At 40.4% G+C, this 13227-nt stretch overlaps 1 non-coding gene across 1 annotated transcript; it reads left to right on the top strand.

Annotated features, from left to right (window-relative positions):
* Positions 1-12784: 12784 nt before the first annotated feature.
* On the top strand, positions 12785-12891 carry LOC121231608 (small nucleolar RNA R71). Its single transcript, XR_005929664.1, has one exon. It is a non-coding gene; the product is annotated as a small nucleolar RNA R71 (small nucleolar RNA).
* Positions 12892-13227: the final 336 nt, after the last annotated feature.

The raw sequence follows: 13227 nt of genomic DNA on the forward strand, positions 1-13227 counted from the left end.
AATAATCCACCCCAAGAGCCTGTAATGCCATCAGTCGCTGATCCTGTGAGGCTGAGTAAGCCACTTGTAGACTTGATTAGGAAGCGTGGGGCCGAGGAGTTCAAGGCCATAGTAACTGATGATGCCGAAAGGGCCGAGTTCTGGCTTGATAACACCATTCGGGTGTTCGATGAATTGTCATGCACACCCGATGAATGTCTAAAATGTGCTGTATCTTTGTTGCGAGACTCAGCCTACTATTGGTGGAGAACCTTGATTTCCATAGTCCCGAACGAGCGAGTAACTTGGGACTTCTTTCAAACGGAATTCCGGAAGAAATTTATTAGCCAACGGTTCATTGATCAGAAGCGTAAGGAGTTCTTGGAACTCAAGCAAGGCCGTATGACTGTATCTGAATATGAACATGAATTCGTAAGACTCAGTAGGTATGCCCGGGAGTGTGTAGCTGATGAGGTTGCTATGTGCAAAAGATTCGAGGAAGGATTGAATGAAGATTTAAAGCTACTAATGGGTATTTTGGAAATAAAAGAATTCGTAACACTAGTCGAACGAGCCTGCAAGGCGGAAGAACTTGGAAAGGAGAAGAGGAAGGCTGAATTTGAAGCTAGAGATTATCGTAAAAGATCGACGGGTAAAGCTCCGTTCTCAGCTGTAAAGAAGTTCCGGGAGGACATTAATAAGTCGAGGGTGACTGCGGGAATTTCCATCAGGGCAAGACCATCGATGGGCTCCCGAGCTACTTCGGTAGCTAGTGTAGGCAATAATCGTCACGAGAAACCTGAATGTCCCCAATGTGGAAGACGACACCTAGGTGAATGTTGGGGCAAGTCTACTAGCAGGGCCTGTTACGGATGCGGTTCGAAGGACCACTTCATTAGAGATTGCACGGAGCTGGATGAGAAGAATAAGATTCAAGGTGCAAGACCTAGTGGAGTGACATCTAGAGGTAGACCACCGAGAATTTTAGGAGGCAGGGGTGGTAGTCAGAGGGGGGCCTCTGATACGGCCGATCGAGCCGAGAACCGTACTCCTGCTAGAGCATATGCCATTCGCGCACGAGAGGAGGCATCCTCCCCCGACGTCATCACTGGTACCTTCACTCTCTTTGATACTAATGTGATTGCATTAATTGACCCTGGTTCTACTCATTCATATGTATGCGAAACCTTAGCAACCAGTAAGACTCTACCTGTTGAGTCTACTGAGCTCGTAATTCGAGTATCAAACCCTTTGGGTCAATGCGTACTTGTTGATAAAGTGTGTAAGAGATGCCCTCTAATAATCCGAGAATCCTGTTTTCCGGCCGATTTGATGCGGTTGTGAATTGCAAAAGCAAGACTATCGATTTGAGGTGCGCAAATAACGAAATAATCCGAGTTGAGTCTGCGGACTTAAGGGGGTTGCCAGCTGTAATATCAGCAATGTTGGTCCAGAAATATGTAAGGAAAGGGTGCGAAGCATACCTCGCGTATGTACTTGATGACAAGGAGTTAGAAAAGAAACCCGAATCGGTGCCGGTGGTTTGTGAATACCCGGATGTTTTTCCTGAAGAGTTACCGGGTTTGCCACCTATTCGGGAAGTAGAGTTTGGTATTGAGCTTGTACCTGGAACTACGCCAATTTCGATTGCTCCATATCGTATGGCACTAACCGAGTTAAAAGAGTTGAAAGCTCAGTTGCAAGAATTGACGGATAGAGGTTTCGCTCGACCGAGTTTCTCACCTTGGGGTGCACCAGTATTGTTCGTGAAAAAGAAGGACGGAACCATGAGGTTGTGCATTGACTATCGTCAACTGAATAAAGTGACGATAAAGAATAAGTATCCGTTACCGCGTATTGATGATCTGTTCGATCAATTAAAGGGAGCATCGGTGTTTTCAAAGATAGATTTGAGATCGGGTTATTATCAGTTGCGGATTCGAGATTCGGACGTACCCAAAACTGCTTTCAGAACGAGGTACGGTTACTACGAGTTCTTAGTGATGCCGTTTGGGCTCACTAATGCCCCTGCGGTGTTTATGGATTTGATGAATCGGATCTTCAGGCCGTATTTAGATCGGTTCGTAGTTGTGTTTATTGATGACATCTTGGTCTATTCAAGAGATGAGACCGAACATGCTGAGCATCTGAGGCTAGTGTTGCAAATTTTGCGGGATAAGCAGTTATATGCTAAGTTCAGTAAGTGTGAGTTCTGGTTAAGAGAGGTTAGCTTCTTGGGTCATGTGGTATCCGCATCGGGTATTCGAGTTGACCCGAGCAAAATTTCAGCCATACTTAACTGGAAGCCTCCGAGAAATGTTACCGAAGTCCGGAGCTTTCTAGGGCTCGCCGGCTATTACCGACGATTTGTCAAAGGTTTCTCGATGATAGCCACACCAATGACGAAGCTACTTCAGAAGGATGTTAAGTTCGAATGGACGGAGAAATGTCAGAAAAGCTTCGATCAACTGAAAACTCATCTGACTGAAGCTCCAATTTTGGTGCAACCCGAATCGGGTAAGGAGTTTGTCATTTATCGTGACGCATCCCTACTTGGGTTGGGTTGCGTATTGATGCAAGAAGGTCGAGTTGTGGCCTATGCGTCGAGACAATTGAAGCCACACGAGAGAAATTATCCGACCCATGATCTCGAACTAGCCGCCATTGTGTTTGCATTGAAAATATGGCGACATTATTTGTTTGGCGAGAAGTGCCATGTGTTTTCGGATCACAAAAGTCTCAAATATTTGATGACTCAACGAGACTTGAATCTGCGACAAAGACGTTGGCTTGAGTTGTTGAAAGATTATGAGCTTGTCATTGATTACCACCCGGGAAAGGCTAATGTGGTTGCGGACGCCTTAAGCCGGAAATCACTGTTTGCTTTGCGAGCGATGAATGTACACTTGTCTGTTCTACCTGACAATGTGTTAGTAGCTGAATTAAAAGCCAAACCATTATTGACTCATCAAATTCGTGAAGCTCAGAAAGTCGATGATGAATTGGTTGCAAAACGAGCTGAGTGTGTTCCGAACAAGGAATCGGAGTTTCAGATTGACGATGATGGTTGTTTGAGGTTTAGAAGTCGTTTGTGCGTTCCAAGGAATTCGGAACTCATTCCGATAATCCTGAACGAAGCCCATTGTAGCCGAATGTCAATTCACCCGGGGAGCACGAAAATGTACAACGACTTGAAACGTCGGTTTTGGTGGCATGGTATGAAGCGAGACATCTCCGACCTTGTTTCGAGATGTTTAATATGTCAACAAGTGAAAGCGGAACATCAAGTGCCTTCAGGGTTACTTCAGCTGATCATGATACCTGAGTGGAAATGGGACCGAGTCACAATGGACTTTGTGTCCGGACTGCCATTGTCCGCAAGTAAGAAGGATGCGATTTGGGTTGTTGTTGATAGGCTGACTAAGTCGGCTCACTTTATCCCCGTGCGTACGGATTTTTCATTGGATAAACTAGCCGAATTGTATGTTTCTCAGATTGTGAGATTACATGGAGTACCTATTTCTATCGTGTCGGATAGAGATCCGAGATTCACCTCGCGATTTTGGAAGAAATTGCAAGAAGCTTTGGGTACCAAGCTGCATTTTAGCACCGCTTTTCATCCCCAAACCGATGGTCAATCCGAGCGGATAATTCAGATACTCGAGGATATGCTGAGATGCTGCATCCTTGAGTTTAGTGGTTCATGGGAACGGTATGTACCTTTGATCGAATTCGCTTACAACAATAGTTTCCAATCAAGTATTAAGATGGCACCTTACGAGGCTTTGTACGGTCGTAAATACCGTACACCATTGTTTTGGACTGAGCTCGGTGAAAATAAAATTTTCGGAGTTGATTTGATTAGAGATGCCGAACAGAAAGTAAGGGTAATCCGTGAAAGTCTGAAGGTAGCCACAGATCGTCAGAAATCGTATGCGGATTTGAAAAGAAAAGACATTGAATATCAGGTTGGAGACAAAGTATTTCTCAAAGTTTCACCCTGGAAGAAGGTGCTTAGATTTGGTCGTAAGGGCAAATTGAGTCCGAGGTTCATCGGTCCGTACGAAGTATCCGAACGAGTTGGACCCGTTGCATACCGATTAATTTTGCCCCCTGAGCCCGAAAAGATTCACAACGTTTTTCATGTCTCGATGCTTCGACGATATAGGTCTGATCCATCGCACGTAATTCCTCCATCGGAGATCGAGATTCAATCTAATTTAAGTTACGAAGAAGAACCAGTTCGTATTTTAGCACATGAAGTAAAGGAACTACGAAACAGGAAAATCTCATTAGTGAAAGTACTGTGGCATAAACACGGAATTGAAGAAGCCACTTGGGAACTTGAGGACTCTATGAAGGATCGATATCCAAATTTATTTACCGGTAAGATTTTCGGGGACGAAAATTTCTTATGTGGGGGAGAGTTGTGACAACCCAAATTAGACCCTGGTCGGAATGTGGTTTCGAGACCACATTACCGAGCCAAAAAAATTATTTTCGTGTTTTAATTGCATAAATTGTTGTGTGACAGTGAATATATGAGAAATTAAATGCTTAATATTAGCATTAGGATTGTGAATTAATTCAAAAAGGACCTAGTTGACGAAGTTAGAAAAGATGATAGATGAATTATAAGGATTAATTAATAATAGGGTGAGGAAGCATGGCTTTGCATGTCAAATTGCCCATAAAATTCATGGTGGCCGGCCAAGGAGTGATGATGCTCCACTCATTCTAATTTAATATGTTTTCTTTTGGTGAACAAATGATGGGGATAATAATAGGAAAGGGAACAAAAAAAAATGGGTGTCATACTTGCCATCTCCTAGCCGAAAAACCAAGAAAAAGAAGGGAAAAAAAAACTTGGAAAGAATTCGGCCATTGCTTGTGCCTAGGAGGAGTGTTTGATGTTGTGGCATGAAAATGAGGGAGTTTGAATGCTTAATAAGGAGGGAAGAAGGAGTGTTCATGTTTTCTTTCTTTTGCAATTGTTCTAACTAGAGGAAGAAGAGGAAGCAAGATTCGGCCAAGGTGGTCCTTTAAGTGGATTAAGGTATGTTAATTCTCTATCATTGAAAATCTTTGTATATTTGGAGTGGCCATCAAGTATAGAAGCTAGCTCATGGCAAATGTTCTCTTTTTGTAAAGTTAAGAAGATGACATTCGGCCATGGATGGTTGTATTTCTTTGATGTCATTTTTGATGCTTTAGGGTATTGAGGGTTGATTATAGATGAGGTGAGTTTCTTGATTTAAAATTTGATGGATGTTAAGCTAGTTAGGCAACCAAAGGTTCAATATTTTTGTTATGTGGTTATATGTGCATTTCGGCCATGGTCTTTGTTTGAATTTGAGATTTGTAATGTGATTTTCCTAAATTGTCTATGAATTTTTGGTTGTTGATTCCATGGTAATGGTATATTGAATCCATGACTTGAATCCATGAAAATTTAGTAAGGTTGCATTCGGCAACTTGCTTGGAATTAAAAATTGATGTCTAAGCTTAGGTGATTTCGATGATGATATATATATATTCATAAGTATATTTAGTTGATTCGGCTTTGGTAGTTGCATGAGGTTATTAGCCGAATATACTAAAATACATATACATGTGAAATCGGATTGTAAATATTTAGCAAGGTGGTTAAACTAGTTAAATTATTGATTTAGCTCAAGGAGTTAAAGGAGGTGAATCGAGCAAGGGCAAAGAAAAGGTTATCGAGTAGCCGAGTTGGAACCGTCTTACCCAACACGAGGTAAGTCATTAAGCATGTAGTTGGTGTTATTTCAAATGGTCATAATGTTTATGTATTGATGCTGAATGAAATGAATAAATATACATATATATATATGCATGTACGTATATGATGATGAAATTGTTGAATGAAAAGAAAAGAGGTAAGATGTACTGAGTTGTTGATCTCGGCACTAAACGTGCGGGATAACCATTTATGACCATGAGATTGGCGCTAAGTGCGCGGGATTAAATTGTATAGCACTAAGTGTGCGATATGACTATGTTGCACTAAGTGTGCGAAATGAATATGATGCACTAAGTGTGCGAATTGACCATGCGGCACTAAGTGTGCGAGTTTGACTATGTAGCACTAAGTGTGCGATTTGATTACGTAGCACTAAGTGTGCGAGTTGATTATATAGCACTGAGTGTGCGGGCTCAATATACATTCGTGAATCATTATGGACACTATGTGTGCGACACTATTGAGTCGATCGCGGACAGCGGATCGGGTAAGTGTCTTGAGTACATGGCTAATATGTGCTATGCTTATACTTGGTGTTGAGCTCGGTAAGTTGAACCTATGTGACAACTATACTTGAAGTCACGTACATAAAATTTATCGTAGGATGGGTGAAAGGCCGTTTTGTTGTTTGATTGTAACGAAAATAAATTGATTTATGGAAATGCTTCAATGTCCTATTGATGAGTATATGGATTGTGAATGCATGAATTGATATGAAATTGAATCAATAGGTTGGAGGAACTATGGTATGGTTCGGTATGGATGGAGTAAATTGTCTCGTTCCATTCTGTTTCCTCTTGTGATAATGTTATTGATGGATGGTAGTGCATTGCTTATGACTTACTGAGTTATAAACTCACTCGGTGTTTCCTTGTCACCCATTATAGGTTGCTTGGACTCATCTATTTTTGCGGGGTCAGGCCGTCATCGAAGTCATCACACCGGATAGCAAGTTTTGGTATTTTCTTCTTAGTTGGCTTAGAAGAACATTTTGGCATGTATAAGCTATTACGTTGTGTTTGAATTTTGACATGTAAACTTTAAGCCATGCGAAAATGGCACGAATGTTCGATTGAGTTGGATCAAGGGTAGGCATGAGATGGACCTAGTCACTTTCGTAACAGATGCTGGCAGCAGCAGTGTCATGAGATTGAAAAATCACTAAAAATAATAGGAGTGGAGTTAATTGATGAATAAATTATGTAATCGAAGCTCGATGAGTCTGCTTTCATGAGGAAGTAACGAAAAGATCATATGGGCAGTATATTAAGAGATAATCAGATTATAGTGGGACAGGGCCAGAACAGTTTCTGGATTCCCTGCTCCGACTTTGGAAATTCATTATAAATTAACCAGAGATAATTAGGGGTCGTACCATATATGTACAGATTCCTCTCTGAGTCTAGTTTTCATAGAAACAAACAGCATCAGTATTGAAGCCCCGTGCAGGGAGATATCCAAGTCGTAATGGGCAAAGGTCAGTGTAGTCGACCCCTGCAACTTGGGAGACTTTGACTAATAAACTGTACTAATTGGCCCGACCAAAAATTCTAGAAAAAATTACATAGATGGGCACATGAGTCTAGTTTCTGGGAAAAATTACAGAACTGATTTTCGAGTTACGAAACTCAAGATATGATTTTTAAAACGACTAGTACACAGATTGGGCAGTGTCTGGAAAATAAATTTTATAAGGGGTTAAAGTCAGTTAACACCTCGTGTTCGACTCCGGTGTCGGTTTCGGGTTCGGGGTGTTACATATATATTAAAGATTATCATCTTATTATCTTTATTAAAAGCTTACCAAATAAAATCCTAAAATTGATAATAATTAATATATATTATAACGGGTATAATTATATATTAATAATTATCAATTTTTTTAACTAAAAACATTTATTCTAGAAGCCTTTTGCAAATATTTACAAAAAGAGGCATCTAGTTGTTATTATTCAGGAAAAGAGCAACCAAATTTTAAAAAACTTCAATTAAGTCCCTAGATTTAATGAAAATTCGAAATTGAGTCGCAATTTAAAACTCGGGTCAAAATTGACCTTTTTATTTGAAAAATTAAGGATTAAAATCTCTATTTAGAGAATAATTTTTAGGAAAATTATGTTAAAATCAATTCTCAGGAAAGATTGGAGGGGTCACAAGCGGTCCCGCTTAAGTTCCAATCTCCTAGACATAATTTATTTAAGCATACTAATCCCGAAAATATACCCTAAATCATTTATTAAAAAGGAACATAGGAAAATTTTAAACATCCAATAAAATGAACAAAATTTCATTCCGTTCAATCTTATCTCCCCAATAGTGTTTCAGGCACTGAGCGTTAACTCGAAAATTATCTCCCTTACCTTGGAGCTCAACAACTCCGGATGGATAGACATGATGAATCGTAAATGGACCGGACCAACGTGATTTTAGCTTACCTGGGAAGAATTTTAGTCTGGAATTAAATAACAAGACTCGCTGACCTGCTTCAAATTCTCAAACTCGAATGTGCTTGTCATGCCATTTCTTAAGTCTTTCCTTGAGTAATTTGGCATTTTCATAGGAGAATAGCCGGAGTTCCTCTAGCTCATTGAGTTGGAGCATCCGTTTCTCTTTAGCAAGCTTAGGATCCAAGTTGAGTTGTCGAAGAGCCCAGTAAGCCTTGTGCTCTAACTCTAAGGGTAGATGACATGTTTTCCCAAAGACCAACCTGTAAGGTGACATCCCTAAAGGTGTCTTGTATTCTGTTCTGTAAGCCCATAAAGCATCATCCAACCTTTTGGACCAATCACGTCAGTTTGAGCAAACTACTTTCTCAAGTATGCCCTTGATTTCCTTATTTGCCAGTTCAGCTTCCCCATTCGTCTACGGATGGTAAGCTGTTGCAACCTTGTGTTTCACTCCGTGCTTGTCTAATAACCATTTTAACCACTTGTTCACAAAGTGGGACCCTTCATCACTAATGATAGCCTTGGGGTTCCAAACCTTGTGAACACGTGTTTCTACAAGAACTTAATTACAACCCTAGCATCGCTTGTCAGATAGGCTTCAACCTCGACCCACTTGGACACATAATCTACTACTACCAATATATACTTGTGACCAAAAGACGGAGGAAAAGGACCAAGAAAATCAATACCCTATACGTTGTACAATTCTACCTCAATGATGTTTGTTCGAGGTATCTCATTTCTGTTAGTGACATTTACGATCCTTTGACATTGGTCACAGCTCTTTACATACGCATATGCATCCTTGAATAGTGTTGGCTAAAAGAATCCGGCTTGCAATACTTTGGCCGTCGTACGAGTACCTCCGAAATGTCTTCCACTAGGATCTGAGTGACAATGGTATAAAATCTTTTGTACTTCATCTTCTTCCAGGCATTTCTTGATCATCTGATCTGCACAGTTTTTAAACAAATATGGCTCTTCCCAGAAGTAGTACTTCACATCGTGAAAGAACTTTCTCCTTTGTTGATACGTCTTATCGATTGGCATCAAACCACAAGCTAAATAGTTAGCAATATCAGCAAACCAAGGGGTACTGTGGCCATGACTTACCTTCAGTATGTGTTCATCTGGAAATGTTTTTTGAATTGGTATACTAGGTGAATTCCCTTCTTGCGATTCCAATCTAGACAAGTGATTTGTTACTTGGTTTTCTACTCCCTTTCGATCTTGAATTTCTAAATCGAACTCTTGAAGTAGAAGCACCCACCGGATCAGTCTTGGCTTAGCATCTTTCTTGGCAAGTAAGTACTTAATTGCCTAGTGGTCCGTATGAACAGTTACTTTTGTACTTACAAGATAAGATCGAAACTTGTCAAAAGCAAATACAATCGCAAGTAGCTCTTTTTATGTTGCCATTTAGTTCAATTGAGCTCCTATAAGAGTCCGGCTTGCATAGTAGATGGGATGAAAAACTTTGTTCCTTCGCTGGCCCATGACAGCCCCTATTGCGAAGACGCTTGCATCACACATTAATTCAAATGGCAAATCCCAGTCTAGTGTGATGATTATGGGTGCCGTAACTAATCGACTCTTCAAATCTTTGAAAGCCTTTAAGCATTCATCATTGAACTTGAACGTCGTGTCCTTCTCCAATAATATTCATAAGGGTTTAACAATTTTGGAAAAGTCCTTGATAAATCTTCGATAGAACTCGACGTGGCCCAAAAAGCTCCTAACACCCTTTACAGATGTTAGAGGTGGGAGTTTCTCGATAACATCTACCTTTGCTTTATCTATCTCAATTCCATGTCTCGTTATTCGATGCCCTAGAACAATTCCTTCTCGTACCATGAAATGGCACTTTTCCCAGTTAAGTACTAGGTTCGTTTCTTCGCATCGCCTTAGTACCTTAGCTAGATTGGCTAAGCAATCATCATAATTATCACCGAATACTGAAAAGTCATCCATAAAAACTTCCAAGTACTTCTCAACCATGTCAGTAAAAATAGACATCATACATCTTTGAAATATAGCAGGTGCATTACATAAACCAAATGGCATGCGTCTAAATGCAAATGTACCATACGGGCAGGTGAACATTGTCTTGTGCTGATCTTTTGGTGCTACTATAATCTGATTATACCCTGAGTATCCATCAAGAAAATAGTAATAGTCTCACCCCGCGAGTTTATCCAACATCTAATCCAAGAATGGCAAAAGAAAGTGATCTTTCCTAGTCGCCTTGTTCAGTTTTCGGTAATCAATGCAAATCCTCCATTTCGTAACTATTCTAGTTGGTATCAACATGTTATTCTCACTCTCTACGACTGTGATACCTCCCTTCTTTGGCATACACTGGACCAGACTTACTCATGAACTGTCTGAGATGGGATAAATGATACCCGCATCTAACCACTTGATAATCTCCTTTTTCACCATGTCCTTCATAATGGGGTTCAGTCTTCATTGTCCATAAATTTTCCCTTTTTCGCCATCTTCCAAGATAATCTTGTGCATGCATACAGATGGGCTAATACCACGGATATTGGCTATGGTCCATCCAATAACCTTTTTGAATTGTTTCAACACCAAGATAAGTTTCTCTTCTTGCACAGTAATTAATTCTGCTGAAACAATCACAGGCAAAGTAGAAGCGTTACCTAAATAAATGTATTTTAAATGTGAAGGTAATATTTAGGTGGTTCCTCGATTGACGCTTTTGGTTGGGCATACTCCCTCTTCTTTAACTCTAAAGATTCAAAGCGGGATTGTGGATTAAATCCCCTTTGATTAGCTTCTAACAAAGCTAAGTATTCATCCTCCTCTTTATCATTTGGAGGATCTGATCTCAAAATTTGTTCCAATAGATCCTCAACATAGTTGAGCTCCTTTTCCACTAATGAATCCTCTAAGTCGGATACTGCAGAACAATCATCAATTGTGTCAGGAAATCATATAGACTTAAAAACATTAAATGTTACTTGATCATCCTGAACACGCATCCTAAGTTCACCCTTCTGCACATCAATAAGGATCCTTTCGGTTGCTAAGAACGATCTTCCTAGGATAATCGGCACTTCTTTGTCTGCTTCAAAGTCTAGGATAACAAAATCAGTAGGGAAGATAAATTTATCTACACGTACCAATACGTCCTCAATTGTTCCTTCTGGATGTGTTAAAGATCGATCTGCTAGCTGAAGTGTAACCGTAGTAGGTCTAACTTTACCTATCCCCAACTTTTTAAATATTGACATAGGCATCAAGTTAATATTCGCACCTAAGTCACATAAAGCCTTACCACAATATGTTGCTCCAATGTTGCAAGGTATGGTAAAACATCCAGGATCCTTCAGCTTTGAGGGTTGTCTGTCTTGAAGATATGCGCTGCATTCCTTTGTCAGAGCTACAGTCTCAAATTCTCCAAGTCTTCGTTTTTTGGACAGGATATCCTTCATAAACTTGATCGTAGTTCGGCATTTTTTCAAGTGCTTCAACCAATGGGATGTTGATGTGAAGTTGCTTGAGTACGTCTAGAAATTTCTTGAATTGAATTTTCTGCTTCTGCTTCTGAAGTCTTTGAGGGTAGGGTGGTGGTGGTTTCTTTATTGGAATTGGTTGATTCAATTTCTGCGGTAATTCTGCATCTAACGGAGTTGTTAGTTGATCATAATTAATTGGTTCTGGAATTACCTTATCGGGTTTTTTAGATTCTGGTTCTTGTGCAACTGGAATTTCAACACTCAGTTGAACTTCCTCTGGGTCTTGAGCATCAGATGGCTCATTTTTAGCTTCGATAGTGTTGGGCTCTATTGTCTTTCTGCTCCTCAATGTCAACGCTTTGCAATGCTCCTTTCTTGAATTCCTTGGATTCTTCGTATCACTAGGTAAAGCACCTTGTGGTCGGTTCCTGAGTTTAGTAGCCAGCTGGCCCACTTGATTCTCCAAATTCATTAGAATGGCATCATTTTTTGCCATGTATGCCTTCAATAAATTCTATAATCTATTGGATGATTCGGCCTGAGCTGGTTTCTGAACTTGTTGGGAAAAACTAGGCAGCTGAGTCGGTCTAGGCTGAGCGTAGTTGTTACTGGTTCTAGCCCTTTGGTTGCTCCAGGAAAAATTTGGGTGGTTTCACCATGATGGGTTATAAAAGTTGGATTACAGTCCTTGCCTTCCTTGGTTTTGGTTCTGGTTACCCATGTAATATACGGATTCAGGGTTTGATGGACATTCTTTGAACAAATATCCCTCACCACAATAAACACAGGCTATACTCTCAAATTGGTGAGGTGGTCAGGCTGTGAAACTGTTAGACCCATTAGTGGTAAGATTCTTAAGCATTGAGGATATTGAAGATACCTGAGATGTGAGTGAAGTGAGAGCGTCCACTTCATGTATTCCAGCGACTCATCTTCTTGACGTGACTCGATTGGTTGGCCATTGATAATTGTTACTGGTGATCCTCTCGATGATTTCGTAAGCCTCATTATAGGACATAGAAAGAAGAGCACCGTTAGCAGAAGCGTCCACTACCATCCTCGTGTGAGCATTAAGACCATTATAAAATGTCTCAAGTTGGATGCAATGTGGGATTCCATGATGAGGGCATTTTCGTAATAGCTCTTTATATTGTTCCCATGCCTCAGACAAGGACTCATCATCCATTTATTGGAAAGTCGTGATCTCGTTCCTCAACTTAGCATTCTTACTAGGCGGGAAATACTTTATAAGGAATCTTTCGGCTAACTCTTGCCATGTAGAAATTGAGTTTGGTGGCAATGAATTCAACTAGGCTCGAGCTCTGTCCCTTAGTGAGTACGGGAACAGCTTCAATCGTAATACATCTTCGGAAACTCCAGCTAATTTGAAAGAGTCGCTCACCTCCATAAATAGTCTTAAATGAAGATGAGGATCCTCTGTAGGCATTCCACTAAATTGGCCCACTGTCTGAAGCATCTGGAACATGACTAGCTTCATCTCAAATTGTTATGCCTCGATTTCGGGTCTCCTAATACCCGGATTAAGATCATTAAA

This window comes from Gossypium hirsutum, chromosome A06 (assembly GCF_007990345.1).
Source record: "Gossypium hirsutum isolate 1008001.06 chromosome A06, Gossypium_hirsutum_v2.1, whole genome shotgun sequence".
NCBI lineage: Eukaryota > Viridiplantae > Streptophyta > Magnoliopsida > Malvales > Malvaceae > Gossypium > Gossypium hirsutum.